This window comes from Canis lupus, chromosome 1 (assembly GCF_003254725.2).
Source record: "Canis lupus dingo isolate Sandy chromosome 1, ASM325472v2, whole genome shotgun sequence".
Classification (NCBI taxonomy): domain Eukaryota; kingdom Metazoa; phylum Chordata; class Mammalia; order Carnivora; family Canidae; genus Canis; species Canis lupus.
In genome coordinates this window covers 48526289-48539979 of record NC_064243.1, presented here as the reverse complement: position 1 = coordinate 48539979, position 13691 = coordinate 48526289, and the positions used below count along the sequence as shown (strand labels likewise).

General features: G+C 45.8%; 1 protein-coding gene across 1 annotated transcript in view; it reads right to left on the bottom strand.

Moving 5' to 3' along the window:
• Positions 1-13691, bottom strand: part of FNDC1 (fibronectin type III domain containing 1) — a 100887-nt gene that overhangs the window by 57944 nt on the left and 29252 nt on the right. The window lies entirely within an intron of this gene.

The following is a 13691-nucleotide window of genomic DNA, read 5'->3' as shown; positions in this document are numbered from 1 at the left end:
GGGGCCTGAGGGAGAAGAATTTTTTTAAATACTGGGGAAAATGTCTTATAAAAGCCACGTATGAAAAGCAAAATCTGAATAATGAGCAGCATGCTTAGTCTCATTTATCAACAATGACATTTTAGTTTGTTTTTAAAGTTAGCAGATTTCCAGAGGACATTCATCAAAGCAAAACACATAACCAAGTTTACTTTCTCAGGAATAGTGTTTGTGTCATTTTCAGATTTGTGCGAAAGTCATGAAACAGACTTGACATGAGCCATGAGTGAGGGCATAGAAGTCAAGAGAAAATTTCACAGGAAGCAAAAACCTCTCTTCATTCTGTCTTCACAGCTTCCAAGTCATGTTTCCCTCTGTGTGCCTCCAACACAAACTGTCACCACACACACAAAATGTAGTTTTAAAAGAAGACACTCTCATGAGTCATTACACAGAGTCTCTGAGGGTGAACCACCTGAGGTTGGGGTTTGATTTCACGGGGTGCCCAGCTTTGGGCAAAGGTCAGTACTATGTTTTTAAAAAGTTTACAAAGTGAAAATGATCTCTGCCAACAACATAGGATGTTCTTTTTCTTCTATAAAAAGCTCATACCTCCTTGAAGGAACCTCTCGCTGATAAATGATGCCTGCTCAGGCTGCCACAGGCCATTTGCACTGCTTGTTTTTTGGGCAGAAATGGCAGGGTTACCACCCAACCATGGCTGCCACAGTCTATTTCCTGAGGCACAGCAACAAACAGGACACATGTCTATGGTGCTGTTACCAACTTGACTGCCCTCAGTGTTACGCCTCGCCCCATCTCTTGTCCTAAAGATGAGAGTGGCCTACGGCAACACTCTCACCACTGCAGAAAGCAACACACCAACATGGAAGTTCTGGGACGATCTTCAGCAAGATGGGCAAATGTACCGAACACACACACACACACACACACACACACACGCAGGTCTTAAAGGGGTCAGATCAAAAATAAATTTTTGAACAGAGAGGGTATTCTCTGCCCTGTGGCTCTGCTTCAGTCCTGGGACACTTCCAGCCACACACGCCACAGTGCAAAGTGTTCCTGGAGGGCGCACCGTCACTGCTGGGCCTTGGGAACGCGGCAGGTCTCTGCTCCACACAAATAACCCCTGACACTCAACAGTAAAGTCCTGACAAAACCATAATAAGGGAAAAGATCACTGGAAAAGTGACAGGGTCCCTGAGGAAGCAGGAAGGAGTAAGATTCCAAAGACAAGGAGTTCAGTCTCAGACGGCGCAAGTTTATTGCCTGAAGTCCCCAGCCCATGGCTCTGTCTTGACCCACGCCAGGCCCGCCCCCCCAATGGCAGGGACAGTAGCTGCCCCCTCAAACTCTCCAGGCTTTCACCCCAGGCTCCAAGCTGCTGTGTTGCCACTCACATGCCAGGGCTGGAGAATGAAGCTAAGCCTACTGAGCAAGAAACTCAGGGGGGAACAGGGCCGAGGCTAGCCCCCGGCCACCAACCACACTGCCTGCCTTACAGAGCTTCACAGTTTGCCACAAGTCCTCACATAGTTAAATCGTCCTTCCAAGAACTTCCAGGTTAAGTAGGATACATGTCATAATCCCCAACAGAAAATTGAGGTTCAAAGAGATGAAGTCACTGACCCAAGGCCACAAAGCTACTAGGTGCTAAGTGGGGACCTGACTTCAAGCTCTGAGGGCCGAGTTCCGTCTTCGTCTGACTAGATGCCTTCCAGTTCTGCTCTTGCCCCACCCCGTGTGCCATCCCACCAACCACCTCTGCCAATGAAGGTGAAGCAGGTGCTGAACTGGATGAGCCCCTTACAGGGTGTGAGCATAATGCCTGGCACAGTAGGCATTAAGTGTGTGTCTGTGTGTGTGTTTGTATGTGTGTTTAAATGGACCAGACAGTACACATAGCAGGTAGCAAATGAGTAAAAGAAGGCTTCTCGCCAGACTGTTCCCACACTACACAGAGGTCACCGACTCTGAAAACCAGAGTAAGGTGAAAATGCCCCCCTCAACAAAGCCCTCTTGTCTTTCAAATCTTGGTTTTAGAAAAGCCAACCGTAAACCTTTTCCAAGTATTTTGAAAATTTCCTTTCTTTAATATTCTGAACTACGTACCATCAAACACCTTTTATGGATCTTTTATGGATCATCTGGTATTCTTCTTTTAAGCTGATGTACACATTTTAGAAAAACTATCCATATGGCGCAGATTCACTTGCCATGAAATGATTTCAGTGTTTTCTCTGAGTCATATGCGATAGCTTCACGGAAGGCCTGTGAAATCTTTCTGATAAAGCTCTGTAAGTCTTTCATCTTGAAAACAGGAAGTCACAATTGCCATGTGTAATCACATTCACACCGACCAGTGCAGGGTGTATTTTAGACTTGGCAGGACACATTCCCTCCGTTGCTGTGTTTTACAACATAATCAGGTAGCTCTTACTCAGAACTGGCCGATCACAGAAGACCTACAGCGGTTAATTACACGTTGCCTACTTGGCCGGTCAGCTGGGTGCAACAATCACCACCTGGATTACAGCAGCCCTCAGAAAGCTAGGATTAGAACATCTCTCCCGGTCTGTACTGCCAGCTATGCAAATTGGCAAATATTCTGAAATTAAATGGAATCAAAATTGGTTCTTTTCGCAAAAAAAAAAAAAGAAATAAAAAAAATCAACATGATGCTGTGCCCATCTGCAATCCAATGCTAACTGAACGTGGTTGCTTCTGCATTGGGCTTCCATAGGCACTGAAGTCCAAATCTGAGTCTAGGACTCCCTGGCTGTGTGACTTTGAGAACTTTCGCTGAAGCTCCATTTCCTCCTCTATGAAATATCTCTAGCATATTGAGTTTTATAATATAATCCACATAAAGCATTTAAAACTGTATCGGCATCCATTAAGCACAAATTAATTGCTAGATGTGTTTGTGGTTGTGATAATAATGAAACCCCTTATGTATTAGACTCACTGGATGGGTGGGCCGCCCTCTCCAGAACGTGAGCCATGGTCACACCACAAAGCTTACCTCGATGCCTTTCACACAAGGGATGCTAAAAAAAAAAAAAAAAAGGTGTCTCAAAGAACCAGACATAAGCAGAAGAGATGCACTATTGTCAAAAACTCTTTATGTTGATAACTGTCTCAAATATGAGGCGGTCTCATCCAGACCTCTTTTTCTACACCATAAACTGAAAGCACTGTTCTTCATCAACATCTAACAATCATCAATTGCTCTGAGCAAGTCCCTATTCTTTGTTGGCATAAGAGAGTCCATAGCCACTGCTGTCCTGTGACTATTTTCCTCCACCTGGTTTCACCTAATAGGACATTCTCATTTTCCAGCAGCTATCGCTTGATGCACGGCTCCACTGACCAATCTGACACCCAACTTTACCACCCTCCCACCTTCACAGGGACAGACAACCCTTATCCCCATCCCCGTGGCCTGAAAGGGCAGGCCTGTGTGCTTGCTGGCCTTCCATTCACCCATCCTCTGCCTCTAGCAGCTTCGCAACAATGCCCACACATCAGACCCCAAAGCAGGCAGGGACACTGGTTTGTACAGCAGGGAACAGTCCAGCCCTCGAGGCTAGACAGGTGGCCCTCACACTGCAGTATCCAACAGGGTCACCTGGAAGGCTTGTGAAAACATGTCCCAGTGCCCACCTCCATCAGGGCAGATGGGAGTCCACAGCTGATGTGCACTTTTGATGAAGAAGCATGATAAGGAAGAGGACGGAGGGCAGGAAGAGGAGAGGGAGCAAGCAAGCATTAGAGGGGTGAAGATGAACTGTGGACAGCCAGAACAGGACATAGGCTTTGCCAGCCCTACTCAAAGCATGGATTCCTGGCCAGTGACATAGGCCCAATGAATGACATTGGGCATTGGATGACATCTACTACGGGCTCCTTCCTGAGTGGGTTCTGACACATAATCTCCTGAGACACCTCTGAACACTTCACAAAACCCTCCTTCCACACACTAACATTTGTAACACTTGCTGCTCTGAAGGTTTTTTCTTTTCCAGGGAATATCCTTAATACTCTGACCACTTGGCTTTTGTGTGATATTTGGAGAGGCCCCGCTATTTAACAATAAGGAGAAAGGCTATCTCATTTCTTGATTTTAGAACAGTGTCTGTTGCCACATCACCAATCTTCATAAGTTATTGGGTCCCTACCAGGCAGAAGGCATTTGACAAACATCTTCAGCATCACCCAGTAACTTCCCATTTACAGACAAAGAAAGTGAGGCTCAGGATGGCTAAGGGGGAATTCTGAAGCCAGACGGCAGGGGTGACAAGCCAGCCCAGAACTGCGGTCTGGTGGATCTGTAGCCCTGATTCTCCCCACTTCTCTCCTTTTCAGGCTTGGGAGAAGACAGATGGTCTTAAAGGAAAAAAAAGAAAAGAAAGAAAAATAATCTTGATCTCCCCCAAGCTCACCAATGCAATTACTACTAATGTTACGGATTGTGGAAGCCCAAAGAGCCCCTTTTCTAAAATATCTAACACTAACTCTTAAAACAAAGAAGCCAACCTGAGTGCCTTTGGTCAAGCTTCTTCCTGCCCCCAGCCCCCGGACATGTCCAGTTCTTCATAGCTCTTCTCTCCTGCTCTCTGGGATCACGCAGTGATGTCTAGGTGTCACCAGATGAGGAACCACAGGGCATCCTACTCTGCATGGAGTCAAGAAAGGATGGAGTAATCACAGGCCAATCCCACAGGCTGGTGCAAGGCTGCCAGCACTTTCGCCCTCACGCGTGACACTCAAAATCCAGGAGGACTGTCTCAGAAACAAAGCAAATACTTTAAGCCATCCTAGGACCACTCCACGGAGGCCATTTGATTTTGTTTGGCTGGCTGTTTCACAAAATTGTGGAATCCCCTTATCACTTAGCAGAGCTCCTCAAACTCTTCATCAAAGGGACGGTGTCCTCCCAGGTTCTAAGAAGCCCAGCTCTTAAAGCCCTGGCACATCACCATCTTCAGTCTGGCATCCAAAGTGTCAATCAGGGGTGACTCTGACCCCAGCAGTGCTGTGAACATCAGTGAAAACTACTTCATGCAATGGATTCCACCCACACAGGACCAGGGCTGCAAAATGCCAGGTCGCCCAGGACAGGACTCTGAACAAGTTGGCCATGAAGCCCTGCCACAGGCACGAGAATGAAGAGGTACAGCAACCACTTGCAGAGGGACATGTCCCTCAGTTCTTATCGATCCTAAGCCTCTTGAGGGGTTTCTCCCTGCACTAAGCCGGTAATCTTACTGTGTAGACAGGGAGGGTCTGCTACCTTTTCATGACAGTGGCTCGTCTAGAAGCTAGAAGAATAGTACCAGCAACCGATATCCTCGGCCACCTGCGACGGGAGCCTGGGAGGAGCCCAGCCCTGGCCCAGCCCCACTGACATAACATGAGGGAATCAGGGAGCTTCTCCAGCTGTGGTCTCCTCCATTGGAGGTGGGCAGGTGCAATCACTGGAAGCATCCTCTGGGGGTGGTGTCGTCATCTCCAGAAGCACTTCCTGAGGACCCATGAGAGTCACAGAAAGCAAAGGGAGCAACAGCCCTTTCCTGATGTCCTTAGCGGCTGAAATGCAGCCATCCGGCACTTCTTCACCTCACAGCATAACATAGGGACAGCCTCGCAGACTATGGAAGCCAACACGAAGGAATGGGAAATATTCTGAGGAAAATTATGTCTCAGTTCCAAGGTTCATTTGGTTTGGTTTGTTTGTTCTAGTCTAAAGCTCTTCTGCATTGTTTTCATTCCAGAGCAGGACAGTAAGTAACACACTAGGTTTTCTGGAAATGAAGGACTTGTTTCTGGTGAGTGGCTACTGAGTAATTCAGCTTCTTACTATGATCCAACATGCCCTTTGCAAATGGAAGACCCAATTATTATACATGAATGGCTGATGGGTTAAAAGGGAGAAAGCTTGCTTTCAGGACCAACATCTGCATTCGTGATCCCATATAAGGACCGTATCCCTCTTCCACAAGCTCACAAGGCCCATGCCTGCCCTCTTTTTCACTCAGACATGAAAAGAAAAGCTCATGATGGGGATGCAGTCAGACAGTGGCCACTGGTCCCAAGATGGTGACCTCGTCAGAAGCATTGGGTTTATCAACAAGCGCTGGACGTGAAGGCAGAGTCGCCTTCACTCAGGGCCACACATGTGGGGGCGGCTCATCTCTCCAGCGTTCGCCACCCTCCCTGGTGTGGAGCAGTCACTCGGGGCTCTGAAGTGGGCACCTGCCCCACACCTGAGGAAAAGGCCTCACTCCTGTCACCAGCTTCCAAGCAGCTCACTGGTGACGGGAAAATCTGTGAGCACGTACTCACATTCATCTGGGGGGAAGCACCCCAGAACGCCGCTGGGAGCCCCTCCAGTCAGCAACAGCTCCTGGTTTCCTGCCAGGGCATTTCTGTGGGGACTGGAGCCACTGAGGGCTTTGCTCCCACCCAAGAACATTCAGCTTCAGGAGAAGTCACACAGCTCCAACAGCCTCCACAGCCTACTTTTTCCTTATTGAAGAATGGGCTCGGGGCTCCTGGGTGGCTCAGTGGTTGAGCCAGAGCATGATCCCCAGGGTCCTGGGATCGAGTCCTGCATCAGGCTCCCCACAGGGGAGCCCTCCCTCTGCCTGTGTCTCTGACTCTCTCTCTCTCTGTGTCTCTCATGAATGAATGAATGAATGAATGAATGAATGAAATCTTTATTTGTGTGTGTCTCTCATGAATAAATAAATAAAATATTTAAAAAAAAAAAGAATGGGCTCGAAGGTTGGGAAAGTCTACACTCTAATGTGAGAGGTGACTTTGAAGCAGGCACCCTGATAAGGATATGGGAGTCCCTGAGGAAGAAGGTGCAACCTCACAGCGGACAGATCATGCTGTGTACACATCTCGCCCCCACAGACAGCCGCCTGGAGGCATTCCAGTCCACAAATGTACCTGGTGTTATTCTAAGAATCAGAAGGCAAGAGTTAGGATCTTGATTAATGGCAGCACTGTTTTGTGGCCAACACGTTGGCCGGCCCAGGACCACCCCCAGCAGCAACAGCTCGGCTAGACAAGGGTGACCGTGACCTTTTGTCACACAGGTCTGTACCTCGCAGCATCCTAGCTCTGGTCACTGCTCACCTCCTCTGCCAGGGCACAGACACAGAGTGGAAGCAGTCTTCAATGCTTTTCTTCCTTTCCTTTCCTCTTTCTTTCTTTCTTTCTTTCTTTCTTTATTCATGAGAAACACAGAGAGAGGCAGAGACACAGGCAGAGGGAGAAGCAGGCTCCCTGCAGGGAGCCCAGCGTGGGACTCGATCCCAGGACCGTGGGATCACACCCTGAGCCAAAGGCAGATGCTCAACCACTGAGCCACCCAGGCATCCCCAATGCATTTCTGTGTAACAAACATTTATGGAGCACCTACTGTGTGCTTGCCCCAGGCCATGGAGACACAGATGAGAAAATCAAAGCACCCTGCCCTTGAGGCACTCACCATCCGGGCTGTAAACCCGAAACTGATTTTTGCCCTGTAAACTGCACTTAATAAAACTCATGATTGCATGAGAGAGCTACTGAGAAAATCATGCCACAGACATTATTAATTCCCTGTTGGCCAGGATGTTAATTGAAACTAGCGTGTGAAAAGAGGACCATCTGATTATAATTAATTTAAAAACTCTGAATTGGGGTACACTTTAAGCACAAGTCTGGCACACAGCAGCTCCATGGCCTGGCTCCAGCATTATCTGACAGAGCCCCAGAGGCAGCAGCTCCGTGTGTGATTTGCCCACTGGTGGGCTACACTAGCAGCTTTTACCCAGAGTGACAATGACATATGTCAGTTTAAATAAGTTAATGGGGCCTTCTTCCTGGCTCACGTGGTGGTACTCCTGCCGTCATACACAGAGAAGGGGAGGGTGGCACAGAGAAGGGGGCTGTTGGGAGAGGTAAATCCAGTGGATCACTAGAGACAATTCTTCCTTCTGTGTACCTCTGTGTGCTCAGGCACAAATCCAACCCCCAGAAACTGCAATTCAGTGTTTCTCCCTTTACTAATATGATATTTTAGTTTGCTGATCTAAAACAGTCAGAGTAGGTTGGGAAAAAAAAAAGGCACGGAGCCATTTCTCAGGACTACAAATGGTTCCCAATTGCTTACAAAGCTTAAAATCACCCAATAAAAGTGGCAGAATCAATCTGTTTAGTGTCTTAAATTCACCAAATCTCCCAAGCTGAAAGGAACCTAGAGCCATGGCATAAAACTTAGAACCTGAGACAGTTCTTAGAAAGGAGCCTAGAAACTTCTCATTAAGTCCCAGCATTTTAAAGCTGCTGAATTTTATAGCTACAGATCCAAGAATGTGCTGGATCTGCACCCAGGGCCAGCCATGCAGGAGTGGACTGGGTGGGGAGTATAGATGGTGATTATGGAAAGTCAGGAAAGGGCCCATCGCAGGACACCTAGGGTTAGAATCTCCACCTTACACATCATTCACATTTAAATAAGTTGGCAAGGGGATCCCTGGGTGGCGCAGCGGTTTGGCGCCTGCCTTTGGCCCAGGGCGTGATCCTGGAGACCCGGGATCGAATCCCACGTCGGGCTCCCGGTACATGGAGCCTGCTTCTCCCTCTGCCTGTGTCTCTGCCCCTCTCTCTCTCTCTCTGCGTGACTATCATGAATAAATAAAAATTTAAAATAAATAAATAAATAAATAAATAAATAAATAAATAAATAAATAAATAAGTTGGCAAGAAGATATACCTAAAGGTCAGTGCTCATTTTGATGAACTATTGATAGAAAAGAGCAGAATTTGTAATTCTAGATTATGAAATATCCATTTCTCATATGCCCATAGCTATTTCCTATGAAAGGAATGCCCTGGAAGGAATTAAAGGTGCCAAACTGGTTTGAATGGTTTCTTAATTTCATTGTTTCTATGTCAAATAATTGGACAATTTTCAACAGCAGGTATCAGCTTTTGAGGCAGGCACTAAGGGGAATAGTGAGACTCCCATGATGAACACAAACCCAGCCCTGCTTTCGGGTCTGGCCATGCATGCAAAGTAGCTTCACATGGATGAAGCCAGCCTTAAAAAGTCATGGAGACAGCAGTTCCCCTCAGAGCCAAGAGGAAGGAAGGGAGAGGAGGGTTTGGAAATCATGGGAAGTAAGAGAAGCAGTGTCATGCTGATGAACTTTATTTCCCAGGGAGGCAGAAAGCAAGGCTAGAAGCAAGAAGAGGACGGGAGGAAGGAGCTTGAGTCAAGTGGCAACATTCTGGACCAGCCAACCTATGGAAGAAGGGAATAACCTGAGTCAGGCCACATAGAACAATTGCCAAGCAGCACTGAGGACCCAGTTGGAGTTCACAGACCAGCTGTAAGGAGTCACAATGGTACAGATCAGCTTAGCTCTTTGCTTTTCCCACAAAGCTCAGCAATTCACATGCAGGAGGAAAATCGGGGAGGTAGGGGCCCTGGTATGGGGACTAGCAGGCTGCTGAGGCTGTCCCATGGTCAGGGGAGCTGGCTGAGCAGACATGAGTGGGACCAGGATAAGACAAGAAATGAGCCAGGAGATGATTCTGGACAGTGGAAATGGGAAGAGTCTATGGACTCAAAGCCTGAGTAAGTCCAAAAGGGAGCTCAGGACAGTTAGGGAGTTGAGAAAGTGGGATGACTGTGGACAGGAGCCATTCTACCACAGGCAGCAGGTGGAGGCAGCTGGAAACCATGAGGAGAGGATGTTGCATGGGCCACCATCATGGAGGACATCCGTGTGGACAGGCCATCATGAGCCAAGCACCAACATGCTATTTGTATTTTGAGAACAACCAGAGGTCAGGGAATGGTTGGGCCACTGATACACCAGTGTTGGTTGAGAATGGCCAAGGAGAACTGTGAACTCAAGTCTAAGCTATAATTTGTCTAAAAAATGAGCAAATTTCCTGGACTAAAATATAATGTAAGAAAATACAAGGTATAAATTGGACTTTTATCTCAGTACTCTATTTTGAGCACCATTGCTTCAGGACAGCATGGATGATTAGATTTTTAGAAAACCATCACTTCGGAGCCTGGGTGGCTCAGCGGTTGAGCATTTGCCTTTGACCCAGGGAGTGATCCTGGGGTCCCGGGATTGAGTTCTACATTGGGCTCCCTGCATGGAGCCTGCTTCTCCCTCTGCCTGGGTGTCTGCCTCTCCCTGTGTGTCTCTCATGAATAAATAAAATATTTTTTTTAAAAAAGGAAAGAAAATCATCATCTTATTAAAAATACACATGATCCTATTGAGAACTAAAACTTTTCAGATGAAGAGCCTGGTGAAAGCAGAATGCCCTGCACACTGAGTCCCTGGGTTGGTGGAAGCAGAGCTGGGCCGTGGTCTTGTCCTGACCCTCGTGTCTGACTCAACACAGACCAGATGACCCCACATCCGGTCACAGAGGAAAAAGAGCTAAAACCACTTCAGAAAAGAAGTCTGCCGGGAAGGTAGATAATAAGATTCCAATATCTGAATAGACTTGGGACCTCTCTTCCCTGGGGACAAAACAAAGAGATATGGGTTTGCATCTCAACGGGAGGGATTTCACATAGAAATACAAAGAAACCTTTCAAACTAAAAGATATAAGACGAGCTGCCCAAAGCCAAAGCCAAAACTTCTGCCAAGAACTTGGCAGTTCTGCTTAGTCCTCCTACTTTCTGAGCCCTAAGGGCTTTCAGATTTGGACGAGTGGCCGTCTGAGGATCACTCAAGCCTGCCTGGCATGTTTTTCCTCCTCCTCACGCTCCCCCCAGCCAGCAGTCCTCATTCCATCTCTGCCTGGTACCACCATCTTAGCGCCTCCTGGGCTCCCCCACTTGGCTTTGTCTATACCTCAGTGTTGTTCATTTTTCAAAGAATCTATGATTCTGCGACAGGCTGAATTATGTTCCCCCTCAAACTCATATGTTGAAGTCCTGACCCTCAATTACCCCAGGATGTGACTGTCTTTGGAGACTGGGCCTTTTAAGAGGTGATTAAGTTACAATGAGGCCATTGGAATGGGCCCTACTCCCATCTGGCTGGTGTCCTTTTAAGGAGAGGACATTCAGACACCTAGAGACACCAAAAATGTGCGCTCACAGGAGGGAGACAAGCCGAAGAGAGGCCCCAGGGGAAATCAAGCCAGCTGATACCTTGATCTTGGACTTCTGGGCTCTAGAACTGTGGTATTTTGTTATATAAATATAATATATATATATTATGTATTATATATAATTACCCTCTGTGGTATTTTTTATGGCGGCCCTCATAAACTAATACAGATTATATGCATTATTTTTTGCTTACATGTTTATTGTCTTTCTTCCTCACTAGAATCCAGTCTTCGTTAAGGCAAGCCCTTGTCTGTCTTACCCACTATTGGATCTGTAGCATACAGACCTGCGCCTGGAAAGCCAATGGCACTGAATGAATGAATCTAATGATTAAGGAAAGACAATGAGGTCAAGCTAGGTCCTAGCCACAAAAGGAGGTCTTCCAGAATTTGAACTGAAACTATTTCCAGCAAAGCAAAAGGATGGATTTTCCTCTGGTTTCAAATAAAATACTCAAAGAAAGTGAGATGTTACCAGTCAAAGCACTAAAGGAAACCCTTGGGGCCTTCCACCAGGAGCCAATGCCAGACCCTCCCTTTGAATGAAGATAACTGGGATTCAGAATACTTATTTTGTTTAACAGGATTGTCAATTATTAAACCATTTCTCAGAACAGCAGCAGAGCATATTTTCCAAGCCTTACAGAAGAGGCATAGATGTAAAAAAGAAAAAAAAAAGAAAAGGCATAGATGTGCATGCTGATCAGTTATTGATAACTTTTCATAAATTACTCTTATTATTTTTATTAACAATGAAATAGAATTTTTTTCTGGAGCACTGTAACCAAGTCTGTGCATTCTGGATATTCTTTTTTTAAAGATTTATTTATTTATTCATGAGAGACACACTGAGAGAGAGAGAGAGAGAGAGAGACATAGGCAGAGGGAGAAGCAGACTCCATGCAGAGAGCCCAATTTGGGACTGACTCGATCCCGGAACTCCGGGATCACACCCTGGGCTGAAGGCAGATGCTCAACCACTGAGCTACCTAGGCATCCCCGGATATTCTTTTTTTTTTTTAAATTCTGCTTTATATCATATGTTGCAAATGGTTACAGCTAGCAATTTTTTCCAGTGTCTTTTAATCATAATGTATAATAAATACAGTATTCCATATTATAGAAGAGTGCTCTTTGGCACCTAGGACATACAAAGTCTCCTACAAAGAGAGGTCAAATGATTTCACAGTACATAAAACCAATAATGAGTTGGAGCAGGATTGTCTGTGAGTCCCAAGTCCCAGCATTTCTGTAATTTGTGCTCACTCAGAAAAGTTACAGACATACATACAAATACAGATACACACACACGTGTTTTTATTAAAGAAGGCATAAGAAATTACTTAAGAAAAAGCAAAAGAAAATCACTTGTTCTAAAACTACTGTCATTCAGAAAACTTTATCAGAAAAATTATAAAAAATAAAATGGTAATTTAAAATACAAGATAAGGCATTGAACATCTGTCAGTAAAAAATTTACCTGTGCCTCTTCAGGGGTGGACAATCTTGAAATAAACACCCATGCCTATTTTGCACATTTCCTAGCTGTGCTACCATCTTGGTTGCTCAACTGTCATCATCCTCTCAGATTTGACCTTGGCCTTTTGCTCTTGACCCTCTTGTCACCCTCATACACTCTCTGCTTCCACTCTCACTCTGGAGCTTGACCCCAGAATCCATGCCTGCCCCTTACTTCTCTCTTCCAACTTTCATCTCCTCACCTCTAATAGTCTCCAAGATGTCTCCCTTCCAACACCCCGTGGTTGCCGCAAGCGCAATATATTGGAAGGGAAGTACATCACCTTTCCTTGAAAGTCAGCCTCTTTTTCTGATTGTTTCATTTTTTCCACCCCTTTTTTTCAGAAAAGGGACTTTGAAACTGCCTACACCCATCAAATCTGACCGGAGATGCAGATGACAGTCATTGATGTCAAAGTACTCACCTTCCTCTCAACAACAACACCAGATTGAAGTACTTAAAAACACCGTTCATGAAAACAGTATATAGGTCCTCACCATATTGCCTTAGAGATATTATCCAACCATATTCCAAAACAACTGCATTCATTTTGCATTCTTTTTTCACCATTAATTAAATATATTCAAAAAAACATACAAGAAATATAAACACTTCTCTCAACAAGTGAAACAATATGACTAGACAACATTAACATCCCAATGGTAAAACAGACACGTATACAAATATGGAGCAGAGATGGAAGGCAAGTGCTCTAACATATCACAAAATATCCCATGCTTATAAGAAAAGAGAGAAGAACTCGATGTAACATATTAGCCAATAAAAGCCACTTCTTGGTGGATTCCATTCATTTATGCATCCACAGATAAGAACTGTAAATATCCTCATCAGGCCAGGACTGCCATCTCAACCACCATATTTGCCTGTTAACAGTGCAACAGTATCCCCAGATGTAGACGCAGACACGACCCCACACCAGAACATGAAAGAACAGTGTGAAATGAGCAACACCGGCTGGCTGCAGTCTGGGCCATCAGGTGCAGAGCAGATTGACCAAAA